Consider the following 20,958-nt stretch of genomic DNA (forward strand, 5'->3'; position numbering starts at 1 on the left):
CTGCCCACTTTTTGGCCTTTCTGAGGTCATCCTGGGAACTGTCATGGCGCCTGTAGGCGTGCCATGAGGCTCAGGGTCTACTGGAAGTCTAGTCTTCTGCCATCGTGGTTCCAACCAGTTTGTCCTGTCCTCAGTTGCTGTGTCCTTCCTTCCATGGTTGCGCCCTGCCCCCTTCCCTCCTGGCTCAAGGGCGTGGGTCCAGAAGATCTGCTACTACGTGTGAGGTGTCAGGGATGCCTCTTCTTGGCCTTTCAGATTTGATGCCAAGAAATGTGAATCCTTTTGCCCAGTCTCTCCACAGGGGCTGGGATGCCTAAGTCAAATATAGCTACATGCCTTCGTTGTTGTCTGTGGTTGTTAGTCTTCCCAGAGTGAATCTTAATGCTTCTATTGCCAACAGTTGTTTCAGTTAGAATTCTCCTTTCTCAGGCATAAATTGTCATTGGAAGTTGTTGTCTGTGGACGTTATAAACAGAAAACTAGACTGGAAATGTCCTGTGGAGATTATGTATTAGAGGAAGGTTGAGTAATAGTGAATGGTCTTACAGTAGCCGAGAGATGATACTGAAGAATTGCTGACTGGGATTGAGTAAATGACTTTGGTCAGAATGTTCCTTAACAAAAGTCAAATTTACTACTTTTGTAGCAGGGTAACCTATTGATATACTACTTTTATGCTTCATTCATACTGTTGTAGACGATTCAAAGAATAAAAGACTCATTCCCACCCACCTTCCCCTGACGGTGACATAATAAAAAATACACATTTAGTCTTTTTTCCTTAGTTCCTGGCACAGCGCTACTAAAACCCATGGCATTTCCTGAGTGATAGGGGTGAGAACGTCTTTGTTACTTTTACACATAAGCCCCTTTCAACCAGACTTGAGTTTATGCTAATACGGTGACTCCTAGAGGGTGACAGCTGGTTGTCAGGGGAACCAACCATGCTGTAAGAGAGAACTTTCGGCCCCATCCCCTGACCTCTGGGGAGGAGAGAGGAGCTGGAGATAGCCTTACTCAGCAATGGCCAATTATTTAATCAGTCACGCCTATGTAATGAGGCCTCCATTCAAACCCTACATGCTAGGGCTTGGAGAGCTTGCAGGTCAGTGAACACATCCGTGTGCTGAGAGGCTGACGCAGCCCAGCTTCACAAGGAGGGAGGCTCCTGAGCACCCATGTGCCTCTGGCTGTTCATCTGTGTGTCCTTTATAATAAACCAGTAATAGTAAGCAAAGTGTTTTCTTGAGTTCTTTGAGCCATTATATAAATCATCAAACCTGAAGTGGAGGTTGTCGGAACTCCTGATCTGTAACCCAGTTGGTCAGAAGTACCAGAGGACTAGGACTTGTGACTAGCATCTGAAGTGGGGACACTCTTGTGGGACTGAGCCCTTAACGTGCAGAGTCTGAAGCTAATTCGAGGTGCTTAGTGTCAGAACTGAATTAAAGTGTAGGACACCCAGTCGGTGTCCAGATAGTTGGAGATCTGGTTGGTGTGGCTAAAACAAAAACAAAGTGCACACATCTGGGATCAGAGTGTTGTGGTAAAGAAGCAGTTTTTCTTTTATCCTTCCTTCTTCTCTCTCTAGTTCCGTAATGCACACACATGCACATGTACACACACACACATCTCACCCCCATTTAGCAGATATTACATCCTTTTTATTTATTACATCTCTTTGCTCTGGCATCCAGAGCCTCTGGAAGGAATGAAGTTATTAGGGACTGAGGACCAAACTTTGAGGACAAGGATTTCATCTAATGGTCTGAAAGGGGAAGGGAGGATGTTCCCGTCAAGAAAGAAAAGAACTGGCATGCAATCTCTAGAAACCATGTTATTCTGGAGCCGTCTGAACTTTGGGACAGGGATGGGGAGGGAGTGGAGTGGAACGTCCATCGGTATCTCAGCTTGTGGATGGCAGGAAGCACACACCACTGAGAGGGACACCATTGAAGAGTCTCTGGGTCCCAGGAAAAGAAGCAATAGTGAAGTAGAAAGCAACAGTGAATTCTTGCAGGGCTCTCCCGTCATTCTAGGGAGAGCAGGGAACCTCAAAAATGACAACTATACTTGCCAGCCTTGGTGAGCTGATGGATGTGGACCAGAATTGCTTTAATAAGAGAAGTAAGGAAAAATTGCAGCATCTGAACTGGAAGAATGGCTATCATGACTCACAGGATCCAGCTCATAGCAGTGCTCATAACTGTGATTTACTACAGTGAAAGGATTTCAAGCACAATCAGCGAAGGGGAAAAGTGCATGGGGGCAAATCCGAGGAGACCAGGTGCAAGCTTCCAAGGGTCCTCTCGAGTGGAGCCGCATGGCATGTGCTTAATTCTCCCCACAGTGAGATGAGACAAAGGTGTGAAATGTTGCAAACCAGGGAAGCTGATTAGAGACTCAGGGTTCAGGATTTTTAATGGGTATACTCTCTGCCTGGCAGATACCCAAATCCAGACTCCCAGAAGGAAGGTATATGCTCATCATAAGCCACACGGTTCAAATAGTTCAGGTACAGTGAGATACTAACTGTTACTAGCTGATAAAGTTAATGGTGGGAACTCTCCTGAAATCTAACTTCCCAGACACCAGCCAAGGGCCAACTTTGTAACCAGGCTTTCAGAACACAGCATCACATCTGCTACATGAACTCTTCTGCACAGCGTGGTTTTAGACTCTGCTTGGGCAGGACACATTGATGGAAGAACCTTTGTACTAGTCTTCTTTCAGAATGTCTGTACCATTGGTGGTTCTGACGGGCACCTTTGTTTCAGTTGTACCCTCAGGATGTTTAATTTATGGAAGTCACTGAGTGCTACTGCCATTGAAAGAAGAATTTTTTTTACAGTTCCCAGGAGAAGGAGTGGGGGGCTTGCTATGCCACACAGGGCCATGTGGAGAAGCACCCAGTCTGGTCAGGAGGCAGAAGGAGTGGAAAGAAAGCATGGTCCAGAACCTTTATTGTGTTTCCTCCAGAAAAGGCAAGGCAGGGTGGGCAAAACAGCTTAGAATTAGCTAGTTTGGATAATGTCAGTGGGCTCTGGGCTGTGGGCTGCTCTCTGGGTTTCTGGTACCTGGTCCTGGGTTGATTTAAGGGAGGGGAAGTATTGGCTTGGTGTATAAGTTAAAGGGGTAGTTGGGGATATGGACTTGGGATTGGTTGGTTTGTGTATGAAAAGCACGTTTGTAGGCGAGTTATTCATTATCTGTAGGAATTAGCTAGTCCTGGGAGGGACATTCTCTCTCAAGCCAGCAAGGGCCCTGAGGTGTCAAAACATCATTAAAAAAAAAAAAAACAAAAACCAAAAAACATGATTACTACACCCTTATTCCAAGTTCTTACTTGCACAACTATGTGATCATTTACAGTTGGTAGAAAGAGCTGTAGATCGGGCACCCAGATTTGTGAGTGCTAGTTCTCCATCTTAACTCCTTGACCTTGGACAAGTCACTTGCCCTTTCTGAATCTCAGTTTCCTAAATTGTCCTTCATTTCCATCCAAAATAAGGAAGTTATTCATTTTATTTCTATTTTTTAGTAGTTATCCTTAGAAACTTTAATACATACTTGTTAATTTCTTCTAAAACTGACCAGACTCTCCACCTTGGAGGCTGGCACTGTTGATGGCCAACCCAAAGGCTAATCTTTATATCTTCCTTGTCATATAGAGTTTGCCTCCCACTAAGGTGTTGAAAATACCAGAGGCTCACTTTGCTAGCCTGTCTTCCATCAAGAACATAAGCATGTGGTAGAATCCTCACCCATGGGGCTGAGGGGAAGTGTGCTGGACGGGAAAGGTTTCCTACCTGGAAACAAGAGATGTGTGAGGAGCAAGGCTGCCGTTCCTCCTCTGTGCCACTCTTCTTCAATCAGATATGCTATGTCTGCAGCAGCCATGAAGAGACAAGGTGAAGAAGCAAGTCAGTATCCTGAGTTCTGCAATGCAGATTTCAAATATGACTTCAACACACCCCCATTAAGTCTACTAATCTGCTCCTCTGTGTACCTATGCCCTGCTTTCCCTCTGTTACAGTGGAGGAGCTGTCCTTGCTCTGCTATAAAGACTACCCCTTCCTTTATATATGGATCCCAAATTCTTCTGCTTATTCAAGGACGTCAGTCTCTTTCCTCCCTTTTCAGTTATTGCCAGCAACATACAAACACAGGGTAGTATCTGCCATTCAGAACAGACCAGAACAGAGCAAAACCAAAACCAAAACAAAACAGCAATCTGCTTGACTCCATCTCCCAGTACAGTCACTACTCAATTCGCTATTTCTCTGTACTTCACATTCTCCATTCACCCTCCTCTCTTGAGCCCACTCCATTCAGGCTTTTGTTTCTGCCACTCTTTCAGAGACAGTTATCGAAGTCACCAGTGACTTCCATGTTACCAAATCCAAGGCCCAATTCTCAATTCACATGTTTTTTCACCCATCAGGAGCGTTTGATACGACTGCCACTGTCTTTGAAACAGTCTATTCACTTGGCTTTCATTATGCTCTTCTCTTTTGTTTGTCTTCCTATATGCTGGGGCCCCTCCTCAATCTCCTTTGATGGTTCTTTTCAACTTCCGAGCCACTAAATGTTGGAGGGCCTCAGGGCTGTCTTCAAAATGCTTCTGCTTCTATTTACATCCCCCAAGTGATTTTATTTAATTATATCCCATCACGATCATGAGGTAACTGAGAAGGACAGCTCTGTCTACCCAGCTGTCTAGTAGACATTTAGGTTTGGTTGTCTAAAGGTCTTTTCAAACTTAACATTGTTTAAACCTGTACTCTCTATTTTTCTCCTAAAACTGATTTTTTCACTCTTTTTCCATCTCAGTAAATGGTCTGGCCAAAAAGAGTCACCCTTGATGCTTTTTTCTTTTTTTAATTCTATATCCAATCAATCAGCAAAATGCCTCTTGGTTCCACTTCTACTGCTACCATCTTTGTCCAGTCTACTATCAACGCTCACCCATCTTATTGCAACAGATTTTAAATCAAAGATTAAATCTAGCTATGAGGAAACTGTTCACAAAAGTCCTCTTTTCTGGGACTAGGATTGTTCAGATAGTAAAGGATACTTAATACCACAAATAAAAAATGGAATCAACTGGATGTAAGATCTCCACCCCAGCATGATGACAGCAAGGATTTCTGATTGCTTCTCTTTCCTTACACTGCTGTTCTTCCCCACCTTTGTAAATAAGGGAAAGAAATGCTAAGCCGACTCCTCATTTTTCCAGAAGATCGCTCCTAATTCTTAACCTTGCTTCCCCCGGACAGGGCTGTGACCTGTTTTCCTTCTCACATATACAGTGCTACAAAGGATGCTGCTGAAGAATATCTTGGTCTGACCCCACTATCTCCCACCTCGAATGAACCTCAGGGAAGCTGAAATCGCAGGGAGCAGCAGGCAGCCACGGCCTGACCCTCGCTTGGCCCCTCTCAGAGCTGAGTACTGTGGCGCTCATTAAATATTCAGCAGTCTATTCCCAGTTTAAAACAAACAGAGGTGATCTTTTCAAACCATCTAGTGGGTCTGCATTACAACTGAAGAATGACTTTCCTGCTTCATTAAATATTTAGGCTATTCCTTGGCTTGGTGCAGCTGCCTGTAATCGTGACAGCAGATCAAGCACAGCAGTGTAGGCTCCCTTCTTGAGGCAGGAGGACTCCCGTCATCTTCTTCTTAATGATTTTTGGCAAAGACGACGGGAAGGAGGCTGGAAGCATCACGAAGATAAATAAATCCTCTGATTCCCAGGAAATTGGCACATGTTCTCAAGAAACAAGTGTTAGTGCTAATCTGTAGGTTGTTTTGCCAGTTGCATTATTACCATTTATTTCACTTTTGAAAGGCATTCTCTCTTGCTCTGCAATCTTGATGAAAGCATGAGGGATTTCTAAGAGCTTAGCTAAAACCATTCATACACCTGTGCTAATATTCATAATGATGACCTCAAAGACACTAAAAATTTAAGCTCTTTTGGTTCCTTCAATTTGCTCCCTTGCATTTGGAGCTCTTTGGCCCTCTTAAATTTTACCATCATTATTTAAATTAATATTTTGTCACACAGTTGTTTTAAGAGCCCATCTATGGTTTTGGTTGTCAACTGCTGCTTTTGTAGCGTAAATTCAACTTCCACAAGTAAGTGCCAGGTGCACTGGGATTTCAAAGAACCCGTGTTCCTACTGAACTTGAATAATAGTTAAATAATAATGAAAATAGTAACTCCTGTATATTTGTGAAATGCTTTAAAATTGTGCTCATAACTCTTTTAACTTATGAGACAACTTTGCATTTCTTCTTCCACTCCTAAAACCAATGAAAATTTAAAAGATATTAAGCATGAACTCATGTTAAATATAAGGTCTTAAATTATTTTGTTTCTTACTCACTTTCTCTCCCTTCCATCAACTTTTTCTTGCACTACAGCCTCCTCCTCATGATCCCATAGAACCAACTTCAAAAAGTCTTCGTGCACAGATAAGTGCTGCTCCGTTTTTTGCTCAAACACTACCTTGGAGCAGGGTTTTTTTTTTTTTTTTTTTAATTGGTTTTAATGTAGTTTGTTATAGAAAACATTTCATGAGATAACTCAACTTTGGCCTAATTCTTCTGCTTTCTGCTGATTCTAAAGTATCACTTAGTAATGACATTTGCAAGCTTAATCTGATCTCAGAGATTGTCTAATCTAACTTCCTTATTTTATAGATGTGAATCTGCAATCCAGACAGGCGACACGTACTGCTTGAGGATTGTTTCAAGTCCTTCTCAATTTTCTCAGTCTACTTTCCATCCCATGGGATAAGAGTTTCCTATTTGTCCTCAGCACTTTAAGGAGTCCTACTTTGCTCCAGTTACCATGATTTTTCGAGGGCATGCCTTTCTCGGTTGTACGTATCTTTCTCCTGCTCCGTAGTATCTCTCTAGCTCCATCACTTTGTGTCTGGTGGGGTAGGGTGGAGGTATGGAGATTTGCCCCTTGACAAGCAGATCTTGTCATTTTCTGCCTTAAACAAATTCATGAAACCGAGAAGAAATCATATATAAACAATGCCCCACTTCTTCTGATGGTAGAGTTAAGAATTGTTTTCCAACGCTTTGTTCTCATTTCATTGAGCTGCCTACAAAGTTTTCTGTCCATCATATCTCCATACCTTGTTGCGACGAGTCACGTGTAACTAACACACAGAATATCGACACAAAGAAATTGCTTAATTTAAGTTTTGTTCTGCTTCCTGCAGTTAATGCCCTCAGTAGAGTCATCATTGTGATGTTATCCTTTCTACTTCATTTTTGTGCCACAGATTTTCTTTCGTGCTTTTCCGTTTAAAGTCTCTGGTGAGAATTTTCACTGGTCCAGCTCCTGTGCATCCATCTTCAGTAAAGCCCCATGTCTCCACTTTCTTTCATGGTTTTTCATTTTGCTTTGTTGACTCTTGCTTTACATTCCCTGGGTTATCAGATCCAAGTGGCAAGCCAGGACACCAATTTTTTCATTTGCACGGAGACATAAAACATCCAGAATCAGCATCCCCTTCCCTGGACAGGGCTGGCTAACCCTCACACGTCGACCCCTTGACTCGCCTTTTCTAGACTGTGGGCTGAACAGCAGTTCCCAAGCGTACTGCTCCTTGCTGTCAGATGATGGTTCAATGGAGTAAAGTACACTGGCCACATTCCAGGCCGAGTTGTACCCTGGTCACCGTGATAGGGCTTTGCCAGCTCCCAGCACATGATATGAAATAGGAGACCCTTGGGTGTTTATTTAAGTGGATCTATTTTAATTCCTGAGTACCCAGCAACATTTTCCCAGTGACTGTTTGGGTGGCTTATTCTTAATTTTGCTTGATTTCTTCCATTATGTTTGTTATCTTTCCTCTGAACATGCCTTTTCTAGTTCTTAACTCCCTCATCTCCTTTAAAGGATTTATTCCAAGTTTTTTTTTCATCTTTAATTTTAAAAATTATTTTTACTGAATTATAGTGAGTTTACAATGTTAGTTTCAGGTGTAGATTTATTCCAAGTTTATCAAATACAACAATTTCTGGATCTAATATTTAGGAACGTCGGTGCTCTCCGGTGCTTCATATTCTCCCTATTTGCTCTTACAGTTACTCCTTGCCACTTCTCCTTGTTTGGTTGTGCTCCTCTTTCAGTCACTGCTCTCTGTAGACCCCTCTCGGCCTTCCACCTGGATGAAAATTCTGGGCATAAAGAGCGTGGTCTCAAGTTTCATGGCACCATAGCAACCTTATCCCTCCCCGGATGTGGTTTCCAAAGCACATGTCCTCTCTCAGTCAGCAACTTAGAATGCCACGTAGCACGTCAGCAGATTTCGATGCTAGTAGCCATTGTCTTTTCCTGGCGCCTGTCCGCCGTCCAGCTTCTAACAGAGCTTGGCGTAGAGAAGTGTCAGGTAGTCTGAGGGCCTTGCGAGCGCTTCCTCCTCCTCCACTTGATCAGAAGCCAATGGACTGGAACCAGGATGGTTTGTTCTGGGGTGGTTTTATCAGTGGTCATTAGGAGAACTGTTTCATTGAAGTCACTTCTGCATTGGCTGTAAAACAATTTTAAGGGCATTTTCCAGCACGTGACTCAGTGTCACCTGGATGAGATCACATGTGAGAAGTGTCCTTTAAGAGCCCCTGTGAGCGCTTCCATAGCATTTTGTTTTCCATTGTTTCACAGCAAGTTATGTAGTTGCTCACCTCCCCTCTCTGTTCCCTCACTGGATGGTAGATCTCTGGCGCACAGCCCCCGACTTACTCATCTCAACAATGCCTACCGCCTTGTGCCTAGGAGTTCAATAAAATGTCTCTATGAGGCATTTCATAAAATATTAAGTAGGACTGTGATTGAGAATGTGCAGAATCTTTTAGGGGTGTTGATGAACTGTCAGGGTAGCAAAAGACCTTTTTGCAGCTGTCTGAGGTCAGAAAAGCTGTTCTAAAGTTCTTCCAGCAAGGGATGCATCGTCACCTGAAATAGTACTTAAGGGAAAGGAGGCTGCGTGTTTTGATCCAGCCGTCACGACCAAAGGACAGGAGTCGATGGGGTGAAACCAGAATGCTTGCTTCCCCTTCGACTACTACCCCTTTTCTCTCTGTGTTTTCCCCAAGTTCCCAGTTTAAGGTCATCTCTGTAGGGGAGCTCTTCAGCCCTGCTTAATCGAGAGAAAGGAAATGTGAGGCGGGGAGAGAAAAAGTCACTGGGAGAGGTGTGGCTTTCTGAAGAAAGTGTGTGTTCTTTGAAAATTTAAAATGCAGATTTGCATTTTTTTTTTAATTGAAGTATAGTCAGTTACGGTGTATCAATTTCTGGTGTACAGCATACTGTCCCAGTCATACATATACATACATATATTCGTTTTCATATTCTTTTTCATTAAAAGTTATTACAAGATGTCGAACATGCTTCCCTGCACTATACAGAAGAAATTTGTTTCTTATCTATTTTTATATATAGTAGTTAATATTTGCAAATCTCAAACTCCTATATTTGCATTTTCTGACCAGAAATACCTGGCTTGCCTTGAGGGAGGATTAAGATTGCCACAGCAGGAAGAGAGTCAATCTCCAGCCTCTGACATTGAGCGTTAAGACCTGTGGGTATGCGGAAAAGCATTCGTTTTGAAAGACAGTCTTTGTAGAGAGGAAATTTCTTTAGCCCCTATCAGGAACCATCCTGTGGGCTCAATCATAAGAAAAGGCAGGGGTAGAGAGAAGTCAGCATATGATCTGGGGTAAGAGGCATGTGCGAAAGAGGAGGGAGAATAAATGGGGTGTGGGCAGAGGAAGAAGGCAGGGAGACCAGTGTGACCTAACTACCCCTCTTTGGGCTGATGTCCAGGAGCCACGGTAAACAAGTGGAGACAAAAGCAAAGACAAAACAAAGGGCTTTGTGCCCTGCACCCCTCTGCGTCCCTAGGAGGCTGGCAACATCCACTGGTCAGCACATAAACCACGTTGCAGCCCTGAAGGAGAAGTTGGCTTGACCCATGGGCCCAAGGCAGCTCCCAGCTCTCCACGGCTTACAGGAGGTGTGCAGGGAGCCAGACATCCTTAAGTGGCCCACTGAGGAAATTCAGAGATTCTGGGAGGACAGAGGACTATTTGGAGCCTGGGGTCAGGATGAAGAAGCTGCAGAGTAAGCAGAAGTGGCCAGCAAGCTGGAGTTAGAAAGTGGGTGACAGAATGCAGTCCCTAGTGGGCAGACGGATGGTCCTGCTGAACATCCGCAGTCACAGGTGTAGGGCATGAGTGGGCGTTACTGGGTCACAGAGGCCTGGACCCTAGAAGGAGGCTGGAGAGAGACCAGCTAGAGGAAGAGGCTGCACTTAGTCAGGGAGGGCATTTGCCCATTGAAAACCCATGTGTATATTATAGCCCTTTGAGGTAAATAGGACTTTTCTTTTGTGGCTCCTGACGTTTAGGGTCATTTACCCCAATCCATCCAGGGCCCGGCAGACTCAGGGCTGAATTCAGCCTCGACTCCAGCAGTTCATCCAAGTGCTCAACATCGCCTTCTCTGCTCCTTTGAAGCTTTTTATGTTTTCTGGTTTCTACTTTTCGATGTCTTGTTCAATTTTGAAAGATGCCCAGAGTTCTCCCAAGATCCAAACCCCAAACAAATAAAATGCAGTGTGGCTTGGCGCTGTGGTAATGACTCAATCAATTACCTTTTAATGAAAGTGCTGCAGTAATCCCAAATGAAAAATTCCACACAGGCTTAAACTGACTAGTGAAGAAATCCCTGATTAATTCTCTCAGTTGATTTTATGACTCACTTATTTGGAGCTTATTGGATTTATATTTTAGACTCCAAAGGAAATAGTTAAACATAGCAAAATATTGAATTTTCAGAAGACATCACCACTTCAGGCATTTTCCATTTTTCTTTGTTTTGCATATGGCCAGAGTTTGTGACAAAGCTCTATCTCAATACCTACATTCTCCTCATTAATTAACCAAAGCAGAAAATATTACCCGAAGAAACTCCATTCCTTAACCAAGATTTTGTCATAATTTGCATCATTTTCCTTGAGGGATAAAAAATATATACTTTTGTTACAAGAGAAAAACTAAGAAAGGAAGAGGTGGGGGAGGAATTAGCATTTGGCGGGGGTAGGGGGTGGGGAGGCACATTCTGTGTGGTCCTGACTCAGAAGAGAGAAGCTTAGGGAACTAGGTGGTTACTGCCCATCACAGGCCACTATGGACCGACTCCTGGCTCCCCATCTCCTCTCTCTGCCAGCATCTCCCCTGTAAGTTTAACTGCAAAACCTTTCCAGAAGTGGAGGGAGTGCATGTTGACTGTTAAAAAAAAGAAGTCTGATTAAATGCCACTCCTCTTATTTTGTTGGGAGATAAAATATGTGTTCACGTTATATATTTCAAATACATACTATTTGACTTTAACACTCATTGTGTAATAAGTATTTTGCTTAAAAATGAGGCTAAGGATGACTGTTGGGACATTCATTCCATTAATCAGACATAGGGGTTTTGGAATTTCTCAATCCCTAGAGAAGTATAATAAACTTGACATAAACAATAACTTGCTTGGGTTTTTTGAAATTGCTTAATTTTTATTTACATTTTCAAATCTTTGGAATGACTCAAAAGACATTATTTAGTGTGGAACTGATTGTCTTTCAAACTTCAGGTGCCAAACTGAGACATAGTTGGCACCCGAGGTGCCATGGCCAGGCACACCGGCCAGCCAGAGTTTTAAAATATGAGGACCAGAGCTTGGTAAATGCCTCTGTAGAACATTCACAGTGGTTGGGAGATTTAAAATAGCTTCATATCACAATCCCAAAAGAATTATACCTATAGCGCTAGGGATTTAAGTTTAATGAGTCTTAGGAAATAAAATGATCACTTCCCTAAGAAAGAACAATTATAACATTTTTGTAATATGCACAAATTCAATAGAAGTTAGAATATGCCAGGGCTTCTTATTTGGCTGATTTTTTATTTAATGGAATTTTAAATAAATTTGGGTGTGTTTAATAATTACGACAGGATTGCAACAGCATTACAGAAAATTAGAAACTAGAGAAAAATTTTCTTGTGGCTCCCGCTAAGAATGAATATCATTTTGGTGCGTTTCATCAGTGATTCTTCAGCTGACTACCCTTCCACTCCCCATCTGGGTCACCTGGGAGACTGGTTACAGGTACAGATCGCAGGTCCCTTCTCTGAGTCGGAATCCCTGTGAGTAGAAGCCTGTGGATTTATTTATTTTTTTTTTAACATTTTTTATTGATTTATAATCATTTTACAATGTTGTGTCAAATTCCAGTGTTCAGCACAATTTTTCAGTCATACATGGACATATACACACTCATTGTCACATTTTTTTCTCTGTGAGTTATCATAACATTTTGTGTATATTTCCCTGTGCTATACAGTGTAATCTTGTTTATCTATCCTACAATTTTGAAATCCCAGTCTATCCCTTCCTACCCTCCACCCCCCTGGTAACCACAAGTCTGTATTCTCTGTCTGTGAGTCTATTTCTGTCCTGTATTTACGCTTTGTTTTTGTTTGTTTGTTAGTTTGTTTTTTAGATTCCACATATGAGCGATCTCATATGGTATTTTTCTTTCTCTTTCTGGCTTACTCCACTTAGAATGACATTATATTTTTAACAAGCTCCCCAGTGGATTCTGATTTGCAGCTGGGAGATTAACTTGTTCAGCTACAAAGGGGATCATTTTATCTGCAGTTCATCCAGAGGGCCCATTCCAGGCTTTGCTACACAAATCATCTCTGCTTAGGGCAGTGGGAAGCCACTAAATGTTCCAAGCTGGAGGTGACCTGATCTTACGTGCTTTTTTTTTTTAATTGAAGTATAGTCAGTTACACTGTGCCAGTTTCTGGTGTACAGCACAATGTCCCAGTCATGTATATACATACATATATTTGTTTTCATATTCTTTTTCATTAAAGGTTATTACAAGATATTGAATACAGTTCCCTGTGCTATACAGAAAAAAAAATGTTTCTTAAATCTATTTTCATGTATAATGGCTAACATTTGCAAATCTCAAACTCCCAAATTTACCCCTTCCCACCCCCTTTTCCCTGGTAACCATAAGATTGTTTACTATGTCTGCTACTCTGTTTCTGTTTTGTACATGAGTTCATTATTAAAGCTCACTCTGGGGTTAGTGGGTACATAGAATCTGAGAGGAGCAAGATTTGGAGTCAGGGAGACAAATTATGAAACACGGTGAGAATGGAGAGAAGAGGACACAGCTGAGGCACATTGAGTAGGTGGAATTGGTAGAACCTGTTGCTGACTGGATTTAAGAAGGAAATATCAAGACCTCGTCTAGGTTTAGGAAACAGAAAAGGACTATTCGTTGAGGTAGGACACACAAGAATCTTATTTGTGTATATCTTTTATTAAAATTTGTCTCGAATATTTTCCCACAAAGTGTCAATTTTTTAAATTAAAAATAAATTTTTTAAAGAACAGATTATGGGGGGGAGGTAATTAAGTTTGTTTATTTTTTAATGGTGGTACTGGGGATTGAACCCAGGACCTCATGGATGCTAAGCAAGTACTCTGTCACTGAGCTATACGTTCTCCACTACAAGGTAGCATTTAAATATGTATTTTAAATTAGGTAAAATATAACTATCCTTAACTTACGAGATAATCTTCAGGAGGGAAAAATGGTTAACTTTACAGTGGAGAAACCAGGCAGATACCTCTTTAACCAAGGATCAATTGTTTACCACCTTGATCATTGCTCTCAGCTGGGGCTCTTGATATTGTAGGATTGTGGGGAGTAAATTCTTCCATGACAGGTGAGGCCACGTAACAGCTCTCCTGGGCTGAGACCGGAGAGTGAGACTGAGAGGTAGAGAAACCCTGTCTGCAGTGTCTGTTCCCCAAATTCTCTTTTGGAATCATCCCTTCCCAGAACCTCCTACTGTATCCCAACACTTCTCTCCATCGGCAAATAAACCTGAAACCCACTTCCACCCACATGCGGGCACAGCCTTGCTAGTCACTAGGAAACAACACAATCAGCTCAGAAGTTCAGGTGTTAACAAGTGATGAAGCCCCGCCCAATCACCGTCCCTCTCAAAAGACCCTCCCACATAACAGCTCTTCTTGGTTGAACTGGAGGGAACCTTACTCTGTGAAGCAAGGCCGGAGCAGTGGCAGGGCTGGGGAGTTCCTGGTGTTCCTGGAGCATCAGGTATGTGCAACTTCTGGCGACTGAGTTTGTGGGGAACCGGCACTCTGGAAAATGCCATTCACAGGGACAGCACCTGAATGTTCTGCGGGAGGTAACGTGGCATTACATGTGTTAACTTCCATCATTTCCCCCAGAATTTAGCGTTGTGTTTGGATGCTGACCTTGTTTTCAGGTTGGTCTCAGTTTGACTCCCTCTTCAAAGTGACTGGAAGCTCTTGCCTTTGATACTTACCAAAGCCTTTGCAACCAGAGGCCAGTAATATACTTTCAATGCCAACTAAACGTAAATCACTTTCTAAATCACATATGACCATTCAGGTGGGTTGTTTACAATTCCTAGGGTTGGTTGGCATTAATAACTCCCATAATAGCAGCAGAGAGAATGATAAGCTCTCTCAGTGTTCCCCCGGCGTTAAACGGAGCCTGTGCACCCCTGTGCCTCCTGCCTGCCTTCAGCTGCTGCAGAAATGCGGCTGCAGGTGGCCCTGAGCTCCTGGGGAGTGAATTCAGGGCGTTACTTGCAAGACAAGGTATGAGCAGTCTGATACAGGACCAGACTCGGTAGAGGGGAGAGGGACAGCTGTGTCCTGAGAGGTGAACCCTCCCAAGGACCCTGCTCAAAACAGCCCTTGTCCTCCTTGCCCGAACCTGATGAACAAGCCTTCCTCGCCATTGCTCCCTGTCACCTGCCTGTCCTGCTCGACACTGCAATCCTCCAGGTCGCGCTTCCTGACGGTGCTCATACAGACCTTCTCTTTTCTTTTTATTTACTACCAGAGTTTATTTTGACAACTTTATTGAAGCATTATTTACATACCATGAAGTTCCAATTTACCCATTTTCAAGTGTGCAGTTTAATGACTTTTTTTTTTTGGTAAATTTACTGGGTTGTGCAACCATTCCTGTAATCCAGTTTTAGAACATTTTAATCACCTCAGTAAGATCCTTAATGCCTAATTAGATGAGCCCATTTCCACCCCCAAGTCCAGGCAACCTCTTATCTCTGTTCTTCTGTCTTTCTAGTTTTGCCTTGTTAGGACGTTTCATATAAATGGAATCATACAGGACGCTGTCGTCTGTGTCTGGCTTCTTTCGCTAAGCATAGTGTTTTTGAGGTTCATCCAGGAGTTAGCAGGTCAGAGTTACTTTGTGGCGGTGGGTTCCTGCTGCCCCAACCCTCAAACTCCTTAACAGCGCTAAGACCGTCTGTTCTCCATATGGTGCTCTTGCTTCCCTTCACGTCCCCTGCAGCCCGTGTTCTGACCCTGTTTTTCGCTGCTCAGCACCATGAATGGCCTCACCTGGGCTGAACCGTCCTGTCCTCTCCAGTTTGTCCTGCTAGGTTCAGGTTTTTGTGCAAATGTTACTTCCTTAAAGTCCTTGATGACCTTTTGACTGAAATGGCATCCTTTGTCATGGCCTGTTATTCACTTGTCCTGCTCTGTTCCTTCAGTTTATTAATTCCTGAAATATATTTTCTGCTTAGGGTCTTTATTTTTTTAATTGAGATATAATTACCATATAACATTAGTTCACAACATAATGATTCAATATATGTATGACTTGTGACTCGATCACAAGACCAGTTAACACCCATCACCACATTTGATTATAAATTTTTTTCTTATAAGAACTTCAAAGATTTACTCTAAGCAACTTTTGAATATGCAATACAGTATTATTAACTATAGTTACCATGCTGTACCATAAGCCTAGGGCTTATTTACTTTATAATAGGACGTTTGTCCCTTTTGACCACCTTCACCCATTTTGCCCCCTGTTCTCCCTCCTCTTCCAGCTACCTCTGGCTTCCACTAATCTGTTCTCTTATCTATGAGTTAATTTAAAAATTTTTTTTTGGTTTCACATACAAGAGAGATCATACAGTATCTGCCTTTCTCTGATTTATTTTACTTAGCATAATGCCTTCAAGTTCCATCTATGTTCTTGCAAATGGCAGGATTTCCTTCTTTTTTATGGATGAATAATATTCCACCGTGTGTGTGTGTGTGTGTTTATGTGTATATACATACATATATTCCAAATTTTCTTTATTCATCCATCAATGGACTTAGGTTATCCATTATTTTGTCCAGCATTTAGGCTATTGTAAATAATGCTGAAATGAATATGGAGGTACAGAAATCGTTTCAAGTTAATGTTTTCAGTTCCTTCAGATAATTATCTAGAAGTGAGACTTTTTGATCATATGGTAGTTCTATTTTTAATTTTTTGAGGAACCTCTATACTATTTTCCGTAGTGGCCACATCAATTTACAATCCTGCCAGGAGTGCACAGGTGTTCCCTTTTCTCCACAACCTCACTAACACTATTTCTTGTCTGTTTGCTAATAGCCATTCTTACAGATGTGAGATATCTAATTGTGGCTTTAATTTGCATTTCCCTGATGGTTAGTGATGTTGAGCACCTTTTCATGTACCTGTTGGCCATCTGTATGTCTTTGGGAAAATGTTTATTTAGATCCTCTGCCCATTATTTAATTGGATTATTTCTTTTTTTGCTATTCAGTTATGAGTTTTTCATATATTTTGGATATGAATTCCTTCTCAGATATATGGTTGCAAGTATTTTTTTCTATTTTGGTAGATTGCATTTTCATGTTTTTGATGATTTCCTTTGCCGTGCAGGAGCTTTTTAGTTTGACATAGTTCTGCTTGTTGATTTTTGCTTTTATTGCCTTTGCTTTTGGTGTCAAAACCAAAAAAATCACCCCCAACACAGTGTCAAGGAGATTACACCTTTGTTTTCTTCTAGGAGTTTCATGGTTTCAGGTTACATGTTTGGGTCTTTAATCTGTTCTGAGTTAACTTTTGTAAATGGTGTAAGATAATAATCCACTTTCATTCTTTTGCAGGTGGCTGCCCAATTTTGCCAACACCATTTATTGAAGAGATTATCCTTTCTCCGTTTACTGTTGGCTCCTTTCTTGTAAGTTAATTGCCCATATATATGTGGGTTTATTTCTGGACTCTGTTCTGTTCTATTGATCTATGAATGTTTTTATGCCAATACTATACTGTTTTTTGATTATTGTAGCTTTATAATGTTTGAAATCAGGGAGCATGATGCCTACAGCTTTGGTCTTCTTTCTCAAGATTGTTTGGCTACTTAGAGTCTGTGTGGTTCCATACAAATTTTACAATGGATGTTTTTCTATTTCTGTGAAAATGCCACTGGAATTTGGATAGGGGTTGCATTGAATCTTGGGGTAGTGGATTCTTTGGGTAGTATGGGCATCTTAACAATATTAATTCTTCCAATTTCTGAGCACAGAATATTCTTTGTGTTGTCTTCAATTTCTTTTATCAGTCTTACAATCTTTCACCTCTTAGTTAAACTTATTCCTAGGTAATCTTTTTGATGGAACTGTAAATAGAATTGTTTTCTTAATTTCTTTCTGATAGTTCATTAGTAGTATATAAAAGTGCAACAGACTTTTGTGTATTGATTTTGTGTCCTGCAACTATTGAATTTGATTATTTCTGAGTTTTTTTGGTGGAGACTTTAGGTTTTCTACATATAATATCATGTCATCTCCAAATAGTCACAATTTTACTACTTCCTTTCTGATTTGGATGCTTTTTATTTCTTTTTTTTTTTTTTTTTGCCTAATTGCTCTGACCAGGACTTTCAGTACTATGCTGAATAACAGTGGTAAGAGTGGGCATCCTTGCCTCCTTCCTGATAGTAGAGGAAAAGCTTTCAGCTTTTCACCCTTGAATATGATATTAACTGTGGGTTTGTCCTATATGGCCTTTATTATGTTGAGGTATGTTCCCTTTATGCCTACTTTGCTGAGAGATTTTTTCTTTTAATCACAGATGGGTGTTGAATTTTGTCAAAGGCTTTTTCTTCATGGATTGAGATGATCATATTTTTTTTTCTTTAATTTGTTAATGTGGTGTATCACATTGTTTGATTTACAGATATTGAAACATCCTTGTATCCCCTGGGGTAAATCCCACTTGATCATGGTGTTTGATACTTTTAATATATTGAATTCAGTGTGCTAATATTTTGTTGAGGGTTTTTGCATCTATGTTCATCACGGATATTGGCCTGTAACTTTCTTTTCTTGTGGCGTCCATCTCTGGTTTTTGGTATCAGGGTAATGCTGGTCTGATAAAATGAATTTTGGGGAAGGGTTTGAAAAGGATTGGTATGTATTTAAATGTTTGGTAAAATTACCTACTAATTCACCTGGTCCTGGACTTTTGTTTGTTGGGAAGTTTTTGATTACTGATTCAATTTCCTTACTAGTAATCAACTGTTCAGATTTTCTATTTCTCATGACTCATTTTTAGTAGGTTGCATGTTTCTAGGAATTTATCCATTTCTTCTAGGTAGTCCAATTTGTTAGTGTATAATTGTGCATAGTACTCTCTTATGATCCTTTATATGTTTGTGGTATCAGTTGTAAAGTCTTTCATTTCAGATTTTATTTATCTGGGTCCTCTTTTTTTTTCTTGGTGAATCTAGCTAGAGGTTTGTTTATTTTGTTTCTTTAAAAAAAACCACAGCTATTAGTTTCATTGGTCTTTTCTATTATCTCTTGAATCTCTATTTCATTTATTTCCTCTCAGATCTTTTTTTTAACATTTTTTATTGATTTATAATCATTTTACAATGTTGTGTCAAATTCCAGTGTTCAGCACAATTTTTCAGTCATACATGGACATATACACACTCATTGTCACATTTTTTTCTCTGTGAGTTATCATAACATTTTGTGTATATTTCCCTGTGCTATACAGTATAATCTTGTTTATCTATTCTACAATTTTGAAATCCCAGTCTATCCCTTCCCACCCTCCGCCCCCCTGGCAGCCACAAGTCTGAATTCTCTGTCTACGAGTCTATTTCTGTTCTGTATTTACGCTTTGTTTTTGTTTGTTTGTTAGTTTGTTTTTTAGATTCCACATATAAGCGATCTCATATGGTATTTTTCTTTCTCTTTCTGGCTTACTTCGCTTATAATGACATTCTCCAGGAGCATCCATGTTGCTGCAAATGGCGTTATGTTGTCGGTTTTTATGGCTGAGTAGTATTCCATTGTATAAATATACCACATCTTCTTTATCCAGTCACCTGTTGATGGACATTTAGGCTGTTTCCATGTTTTGGCTATTGTAAATAGTGCTGCTATGAACATTGGGGTGCAGGTGTCATCCTGAAGTAGGTCTCCTTCTGGATACAAGCTCAGGAGTGGGATTCCTGGGTCATACGATAAGTCTATTCCTAGTCTTTCGAGGAATCTCCACACTGTTTTCCATAGTGGCTGCACCAAACTGCATTCCCACTAGCAGTGTAGGAGGGCTCCCCTTTCTCCACAGCCTCTCCAGCATTTGTCATTTGTGGATTTTTGAATGACGGCCATTCTGACTGGTGTGAGGTGATACCTCATTGTAGTTTTGATTTGCATTTCTCTGATAATTAGTGATACTGAGCATTTTTTCATGTGCCTTTTGATCATTTGTATGTCTTCCTTGGAGAATTGCTTGTTTAGGTCTTCTGCCCATTTTTGGATTGGGTTATTTTTTTCTTATTGTGTCATATGAGCTGCTTATATATTCTGGAGATCAAGCCTTTGTCGGTTTCACTTGCAAAAATTTTCTCCCATTCCGTAGGTTTTCTTCTTGTTTTATTTCTGGTTTCCTTTGCTGTGCAGAAGCTTGTAAGTTTCATTAGGTCCCATTTGTTTATTCTTGCTTTTATTTCTGCTAGGAGAAAATTTTTGAAATGTATGTCAGATAATGTTTTGCCTATGTTCTCCTCTAGGAGGTTTATTGTATCTTGTCTTATGTTTAAGTCTTTGATCCATTTTGAGTTGATTTTTGTATATGGTGTAAGGGAGTGTTCTAGCTTCATTGTTTTACATGCTGCTGTCCAGTTTTCCCAACACCATTTGCTGAAGAGACTGTCTTTATTCCATTGTATATTCTTGCCTCCTTTGTCAAAGATTAGTTGACCAAAAGTTTGTGGGTTCATTTCTAGGCTCTCTATTCTGTTCCATTGGTCTATATGTCTGTTTTTGTACCAATACCATGCTGTCTTGATTAGTGTAGCTCTGTAGTATTGTCTGAAGTCTGGGAGAGTTATTCCTCCAGCCTCTTTCTTTCTCTTCAGTAATGCTTTGGCAATTCTAGGTCTTTAATGGTTCCATATAAATTTTATTATGATTTGTTCTAGTTCTGTGAACTATGTCCTGGGTAATTTGATAGGGATTGCATTAAATCTGTAGACTGCCTTGGGCAGTGTGACCATTTTAACAATATTGATTCTTCCAATCCAAGAGCATGGGATATCTTTCCATTTTTTAAAGTCTTCTTTAATTTCCTTCATCAATGGTTTATAGTTTTCTGTGTATAATTCTTTGACCTCCTTGGTTAGATTTATTCCCAGATATTTTATTACTTTGGGTGCTATTTTAAAGGGGATTGTTTCTTTACTTTCTTTTTCTGTTGATTCATTGTTAGTGTAAAGAAATGTAACTGATTTTTGAACGTTAATTTTGTAACCTGCTACCTTGCTGAATTCTTCAATCAGCTCTAGTAGTTTTTGTGTGGACCTTTTAGGGTTTTCTATATATAGTAACATGTCGTCGGCATATAGTGACACTTTTACCTCTTCTTTTCCAATTTGGATCCCTTTTATTTCTCTCTCTTGCCTGACTTGCTGTGGCTAGGACTTCCAGGACTATGTTGAATAGGA

The 20,958-nt window shown here is 40.8% G+C and overlaps 1 long non-coding RNA gene across 2 annotated transcripts in view; it reads left to right on the top strand.

Annotated features, from left to right (window-relative positions):
- LOC116665305 overlaps nucleotides 1-20,958 on the top strand; it is a 102,320-nt gene that overhangs the window by 9,942 nt on the left and 71,420 nt on the right. The window contains exon 2 of one of the 2 annotated variants that reach the window (XR_004321854.1): nucleotides 17,102-17,175. This is a non-coding gene — a long non-coding RNA (uncharacterized LOC116665305). Of the gene's footprint in view, nucleotides 1-17,021; nucleotides 17,176-20,958 lie in introns of those variants that run through there. The other variant, XR_004321853.1, reaches the window with a different exon arrangement.

This window comes from Camelus ferus, chromosome 8 (assembly GCF_009834535.1).
Source record: "Camelus ferus isolate YT-003-E chromosome 8, BCGSAC_Cfer_1.0, whole genome shotgun sequence".
Classification (NCBI taxonomy): Eukaryota; Metazoa; Chordata; class Mammalia; order Artiodactyla; family Camelidae; genus Camelus; species Camelus ferus.